An 8214-nucleotide genomic window follows, 5' to 3' on the forward strand; every position below is an offset into this window, starting at 1 on the left:
TCCCCAGAACCCTGTGAATACGCAAAGCGTGCCGCTAACCACAATGTGTTGAGATGACGTTTGCCGTGCACCTCCCTCTACTAAACTGTGAGGTTCTTAGTGGCACAGGACTGTGATAGGTTGGTAGGTGCTCAGGGAGTGTCATGGCACTGTGGACCACGTCCTCAGTCCTCCCTCCGCAGCACAGGGCTCCATTGTCTGAATTTGGCTCTGGGAGGCAGGTAATGGATTTTGCCTCTCAAGAACAGAGCTCCCTCAGTCAACTGTCTTTGCCCCCGGACCTCACAATCCATTGTCCTGAGTGATGTTGTAGGGTCCTTCCCAGTCTTAAAGTGTATGATGCTTCACTGGCAGTAGCATTGGAGAAGCTGAAGAAGAGAGCAGGTCCCGCTGATCTAAGGCAGTGCATCCCTAACAGCCTTCCTCTAGAGGAAGTCAAATCGGCCCGTCAGGGAATGGCCCCAGTTTTTGGATCTACTGGGTTCCTAGTGAATCATATAAATACCCATGGTGTGTAACCTCTCCCGTCAAAGGACAACATTTTCATTCTTCGGAGATTTCTAATTTTGTTTTCTCCAGGCTTCCTGGTTGACCTGTTGGAGTGGAAAGGACCCAGCGTTCCGTGTGTGTGTGTGTGTGTGTGTGTGTATACACATATATAGAGTATGTGTGTGCACGTGTGTGTGTGCACTTGTATGTGTGTGCCGTGTATTTTTTTTAAGAGACAGGGTTTCACTCTGTTGCCCAGGCTGCTCACAAACTCCTGGCCTCAAGTGATCCTCCCACCTCAGCCTCGTGAGCAGCTGGGATGACAGGCACACACCCCCAAACCCAGCAGACCCAGTATTCTTTGAGTGAGCAGAGAGGTCAATGGACTTGGACCATTTGGAATGGCATGACCATGATTGATAAAGAGAGCTCACAGTTTCTGAGTGCTCACTTTGTTCGGGCACCAATATCATCCCCATTTTACAAACAAGGAAACTCAGATACAGAAAATTTAAGTATCTTACCTGAGGCCATGAAGCTAGTCAGTGACAGGGACAGGATTCAAATGCAGGCCTTCTGGTTTCCACACCCTCAACCACTGACCTTTACTGCCAGTTTTATCCAGGCTGTGGAGGAAGGATGAGGGAGAGAGGCTAGTTTGGAAAGGGGCATCCAACCTCATGGGAGTCATTCTCCATCACCACTGCAACCATTAGCCTCTGAGACCAAACCTGGTTCACTTCTATCCTGGTTCAGTCTTTAATCATAAGTACAATTATGGTATGTAAAATGCTTGCTATTAATGTATCACATTATAGATCTCAGAACACGTCCCAAGCCTTACTTCATTAGAGACTGACGGTGGCTCTGTGACATAGTTGTATTAGCCTCATTTTACAGGAGGAGAGGCCAAGGCGAGGCTAAGTGACCACCCAAGGCCCCGAACAGATAGACAGAGAGCTAGAAATTGCTCCTATGTCACCTGTTTATGGACCCAGGGCCAACATCACACAATCTCCTCCTTTGTAGGTAAGGGCCACTGGATTTCAGGAGTCTCCAGGGAAATGGTTCTAGGGTGCCTCATCCTTACTCTTCCATTTCCCCCCATCCCAGACAACACTCAGATAGTTGCTTCCCCAGTTCTCAGCCTGCTCCGAGGGCAAGGCAGGTCTGAGGATGGAGACAGCTGCCCTCAGGACTGGGGAAGCTTTGTACAGCTATCCAACCCCAGCCCGTGCCCACTCCCATTCTCTCAAACAGACCCTTACCCTTTTGCCTGGAAATGTTTAAAGCTTGATAGTTTATGCCTCCAAAGTCAGTAGCTGGCCTTGACTGGTGGCCAAGACTTCTCCCCATCATCTGCACAGGGCAGAGCTTGCTGCTTTCAAGGGCCGTGGCTCCCTGCACCCTTCAGAGCCCTTCTTGGGTCTGTGGACTTTCAGTGACATTAAAGCCTGAAGCACTGTCCAAAGCCAGATCCAGACATCACCACCTTTTCCAGGGTCCAAAAGGACTCCTTAGAGATGGCATTGGGGTGAAAAGAAGCATGAGGGTCCTGCCTCCAATCTTCCTTTTATAGATCAGACATTGATACTCAGTCATTCAAAGTGCTAAGGGAAGCCCACTCAGAAAAAAAGAAAAAAATCCCTATTTACTTTACCAGAATCCCTGAGGCCCCAGCAAATATTTCCTCTAAGTAAACCCAATAAGTATCACTTTTACACAGACTTGGCTGTAGAAGGAAGTTCAGCGGAGTGGGGCCATTTAGAAAGGCATTATTATGTCTAGGAAGGACAGCTCACATTTTTTGAGAACTTACTTTGTTAGCTAAGATGTATTGAGCTCTTACTAGTGCAAGCTATCATTTTAGCTTTTAGTTTATATAATAGATACATAAACCATTCAATATACCATCCTGTGAGTGAGGCAGCACTATCATTCCCATTTTATAGCCCAAAAGAAAGTAAAGAAAGGGTAAATATCTTGCCTAAGGTTTTGAAGGTAGAAGGTAGTGTGAATAAGAGAAGCCGGTAGCTAACATCAATCCCTGTTCCATCCCCAGGCATCCCAAGCAGGTGGGCACATTCACCCACCTCAAGTGCCTGCTGTGTGCCTGGTAAGTGCCGAATTCAGGTCATGCAAAGACAATAAGGCCTAGGCTGGACATCGCCACCCCTTCCGGGGTCCATTGAAGACTCCTTAGAGATGGCACAGGGGAGGAAGGAAGCGTGATGACCCTGCTTCCAGGCTTCCTTTTAAGGAGCAGACACTGATATTTAGTCATTCAAAGGGCTAAAGGAGGCACCCTCTGTAAGTTCAATGCCCAATAGTGAAGACAGATATGTAAGTTACAGTGCAGTGAAACAAATGCTGAGAGAGAGGCAGGAGGGAAGTGTGTGGGAACAGAATGGGGAGACAGATATGTAAGTTACAGTGCAGTGAAACAACTGCTGAGAGAGGCAGGAGGGAAGTGTGTGGGAACAGAATGGGGAGACAGATATGTAAGTTACAGTGCAGTGAAACAAGTGCTGAGAGAGGCAGGAGGGAAGTGTGTGGGAACAGAATGGGGAGACAGATATGTAAGTTACAGTGCAGTGAAACAAGTGCTGAGAGAGGCAGGAGGGAAGTGTGTGGGAACAGAATGGGGAGACAGATATGTAAGTTACAGTGCAGTGAAACAAGTGCTGAGAGAGAGAAGTAGGAGGGAAGTGTGTGGGAACAGAATGGGGAGACTGATATGTAAGTTACAGTGCAGTGAAACAAGTGCTGAGAGAGAGGCAGGAGGGAAGTGTGTGGGAACAGAATGGGGAGACAGATATGTAAGTTACAGTGCAACGAAACAAGTGCTGAGAGAGAGAAGTAGGAGGGAAGTGTGTGGGAACAGAATGGGGAGACAGATATGTAAGTTACAGTGCAATGAAACAAGTGCTGAGAGAGGTAGGAGGGAAGTGTGTGGGAACAGAATGGGGAGACAGATATGTAAGTTACAGTGCAGTGAAACAAGTGCTGAGAGAGAGGCAGGAGGGAAGTGTGTGGGAACAGAATGGGGAGACAGATATGTAAGTTACAGTGCAGTGAAACAAGTGCTGAGAGAGAGAAGTAGGAGGGAAGTGTGTGGGAACAGAATGGGGAGACTGATATGTAAGTTACAGTGCAGTGAAACAAGTGCTGAGAGAGAGGCAGGAGGGAAGTGTGTGGGAACAGAATGGGGAGACAGATATGTAAGTTACAGTGCAACGAAACAAGTGCTGAGAGAGAGAAGTAGGAGGGAAGTGTGTGGGAACAGAATGGGGAGACAGATATGTAAGTTACAGTGCAATGAAACAAGTGCTGAGAGAGGTAGGAGGGAAGTGTGTGGGAACAGAATGGGGAGACAGATATGTAAGTTACAGTGCAGTGAAACAAGTGCTGAGAGAGAGGCAGGAGGGAAGTGTGTGGGAACAGAATGGGGAGACAGATATGTAAGTTACAGTGCAGTGAAACAAGTGCTGAGAGAGAGAAGTAGGAGGGAAGTGTGTGGGAACAGAATGGGGAGACAGATATGTAAGTTACAGTGCAGTGAAACAAGTGCTGAGAGAGAGAAGTAGGAGGGAAGTGTGTGGGAACAGAATGGGGAGACAGATATGTAAGTTACAGTGCAGTGAAACAAGTGCTGAGAGAGAGGCAGGAGGGAAGTGTGTGGGAACAGAATGGGGAGACAGATATGTAAGTTACAGTGCAATGAAACAAGTGCTGAGAGAGGCAGGAGGGAAGTGTGTGGGAACAGAATGGGGAGACAGATATGTAAGTTACAGTGCAGTGAAACAAGTGCTGAGAGAGGCAGGAGGGAAGTGTGTGGGAACAGAATGGGGAGACAGATATGTAAGTTACAGTGCAATGAAACAAGTGCTGAGAGAGGCAGGAGGGAAGTGTGTGGGAACAGAATGGGGAGTTCACAGACCAAGAAGGTATTTCAGAGTGAGGAGTTGCTTGTACCAAAGTTCAGTGCCCCCTCAGAAAAAGGATGTCCTTCCTGGGGAACCGCTCAGTGATGCATAGACTTGCTGGGCCCCCATAGGCAGGGAGGGCGGCACATTTGCCAGATAGCTGGATCACCCCGACTCCCAGTCACTGGCCAAATATCCAGTCGACCCTTTCTGTGGAGATTCAAGATTGAGTGATGGGAAGAATGGGAAATTGCCAGGGATCTTGTTGACAGCGTAAGCCCAGCTTTCTGGGCTCTCTTAAAATGCATGCCGTGGCTTCTGATATTTTCCATATGTCACAGAATTTACGAGTCTGGTCTCACAGAGCAGCCAGAAAGCTCAGAGGCAATTGATGATGTATGTGGACCTTCTGGCTCCTCTGAGAAAGGATTCAGCTCTGTCTCTCAAAGTGATTTCATCCTAAATCTTAGGCTGGAACAAATAGGAAATGCAAATCTGTCTTCCTTGTTTAAGGATTTTGTATTCTTTGATAGTTTCAAAACAATCATGCAGAGAAAATAGAACATATCTTAACAAATATATCATGTTGGAAAGTGTAGATGCTTTGACAAATTAGAAAGCCAACCAAATCAGATACTTCCTTATCAACTTTTGCTTCCAGCTGGCAAGCATTTAAAATAATATTCCAAGGAGGTTTAACATTCATGATTACATTGTTTGATTATTGCACTTTCTAGATAATGGTTTTTCAAAATTGTATCTTGCAGCTAAAAATTAAATAGCGACTTCTGGGTAGGCATGACATTCTTTAATAAAATGAGACCCAATATAATATTCTCAGAGGCTGAGCAGTAATATAGAAGAGATTTACTGTAGTCCAAATGAGTGAGATCACTGATCCTATAGGATTCATATTATTTTCTCAAGCTAAACTCCAGAGAATGCTGGGAATGGAGCCACAGGCTCCATTCACGTCTAGCAGGATCCTAGATGGGCTTTCCTTTCCTACATGGATATCTAAAGAATTCTTGGGGTCTTTTGGCTGTGTACTAGAAAAATGCCTTTTAGGAGAAAGCTATGGACAAAGTTGTTTATTTGTGTCCGCTGTTGAAATGTGTCTCTCACACTTAGGGAGGTGAAACTATTCTGCATGATACTTAGTGGGGGATACATGTCATTATACATTTGTCCAAGCCGGGACAGTATCCAAATGAGCCTAATGTAAAGTATGGACTTTGAGAGATTGTGATGTGTCAATGTTGGTTCATCAATTGTAACAAATGAACCATTCTGGTGAGGGATGTTGATAATGGCGGCGGGGTGGGGGAGGGGTGGCTTACTACACATGTGGGGTGGGGCAGGGGGTGTATGGGAACCCTCTGTACTTTCTGCTCAGTTTTGCTATGAACCTAAAACTGCTCAAGCCTTCCCTGCCAATGCAGGCAGCCATGGCCCCGCCGGCACTGCATTCTCAGATCAATCGCTCCTTCCTGCTCTACCGCAGTTTCTGCAAACTCTTACCCCTTGATTTTGCTTCCTGCTTCTCTCTTTGGATCAGGATGAAGGATGTTGTTCTTCCTTCCTCAAACCCATGTTTGTGGAGATTCCAATATGTGGCAGCACTGGCTTACATTTGGATTCAAGCTTTGATCTGGCTGCTTTTCAAGGACCTTGGCTTAGACCCAGCCTTAAAACAGTTCACTTTGAGTAGGTCCCAGGTGAGTTTGGGCACAGTAGTAGGTCTGATGGGCTTTTCCATCTGGAATATTTATTCAATAAGAAAATCATTTACAAATGTGCTAGAAAGTGTGAGGCTGGCTAGATTCCCAGAGTGAAACCGCCCTGGGTGGTGCATGCATCCTGTGTTCATGCATCAGAACACAGAGGACAGGGGCACCTGGGGATGGACTCCATGGAGTGTTGGCAGCTGCTGACTCGCTGGGCTTGCCTACCTCCCTCAGTCAGGCGAGGCTGGGCTAAGTGTGGCAAGAAACAACTGCACAATCTTAGTGGCTTAACACAATAAAAGCTATTCTTCATTCACACGAGGTCCAATGTGAATGTCACAGCCTGGGCAACTTTAAGTGATGAGTTTGGGGGTCCAGCTCCTGACATGGCGTATGGCTCTGACTTCTCAGAGTCCTTTGCTGCAGGAACAGAGCTGGCAAAGAGAGGGACCACAAAAGAGCTTGCAGGTCATTCTAGGGGCCAAGACTTGAAATGGCATACACTCTCTGCCCATATCGAATAGAACCCCAGTCATATCACCCCTCCTAACTGCAAGGAGGCTGAGAACAGAGGACCCTGTGGTCTCAGTGAACACCAGCAGTCTCTGCTACACATAGTAGGGAGCCACTTCTTCTGGGGACGACTGTAAAGCTCAAAGATCAATTCTCATACTTTCAGGAGATTTTCTCTTCCACTTACCAGATGTTTTGTTTTCTATGTCCATCATCATGAAATCAGAGCCCCTTTAGCACAGGTGTTCTGAATGATCCACCTCCTGCCCAGAGCCACAGGACAGCCCTGTACAGTAGGATAGGAGCACACTGGGGACAGCCTCTTCATTTCTCAAGAAACGGATACTAATAACGCAAGAAATGCAACAACATATGCTGCAAGAATTCTGTAAAGGGAACTAACTTGTAAGAAAGTCAAAACCACCCTATTATTCTGGGGACCCACACACAAACCCAGAGAATATGGCGTAACCTGAGTTGTGGGTTAATATTAAGTTTTCTGATCACTGTTTATAGTTCTTTGTCACTAAAGATCTGTTGTACTAAGTCATTTTAGAAAAAGTTATAATAGCTGGGTGCGGTGGCTCACGCCTGTAATCCCAACACTTTGGGAGCCCAAGACTGGATGATCTCTTGAGCCCAAGAGTTCAAGACCAGCCTGGGCAACATGATGAAACCCTATTTCCACAAAAACTACAAAAATTAGCAGGGCATAGTGGCACATACCTGTAGTCCCAGCTACTCGGAAGGCTTAAAGTGGGAAGATTGCCTGAGCTGGGGAGGTGGAAGCTGCAGTGAGCTGTGGTCATGGCACGTCTCCCAGCCTTAGTGGCAGAGTGAGACTCTGTCTCAAAAAAAAGAGAGAGAGAGAAAGTTATAATAATAAACTCTGTTAAGCTTAAGGGAAAATACAGATATTCCCCTTTGTTACTTTGGGTCATTACATTTTCATTCAAAAGAATTTTCTCACTATGAATCTCAAAGCAGAGATTACAAAGAGGAAGTGTATGTGTATGTGTTTTCACACTTGTGCATTCGCTGTATACTGGTAACTGGCAAGTCCAACTCCTTCTATAGTTTGAAGTATGCTATGATGACGGTGCCCTTATTTGTGTACTTGGGGCTTTAGTAAGGTACTCCCTCACCTCGCCCTGCGTCCCTGAGAACCAGAAATAAGACGCCCTTTGAGAGCCAAACAACAAGACCAACATCAGAAAGAAGCTGAGTTTCTTGATGAAGGCAAAATGGCTCCAGGGCCTCTAAAACCCCACTAGCAATCCAGGGAAGAGGAAACATAGGTAAAGGAAGAATGTGTCTGTTAGAAGAAAGCTAGTCAGCTTTGGTGGCCTAAAGGGACGAGAGGGTTCAGGGCATGTGCTAGTGGCATAAGCAAAGGGTCTCGAGTGACAGTGCAAAGGAATTGTGACTGGATCCCAGAGGCTGTGGGAAACCAGGGAAGAGAATCCCACCCTACAGAGGTCCCTACTTAATTACTGATTCTTAATTATAAATGGTTATCATATATGCTCAAATATAAGATGAAGATCTTGTTTTTAAGT

The sequence above is a fragment of the Callithrix jacchus genome, chromosome 7, assembly GCF_049354715.1.
Source record: "Callithrix jacchus isolate 240 chromosome 7, calJac240_pri, whole genome shotgun sequence".
Taxonomy (NCBI): Eukaryota; Metazoa; Chordata; class Mammalia; order Primates; family Cebidae; genus Callithrix; species Callithrix jacchus.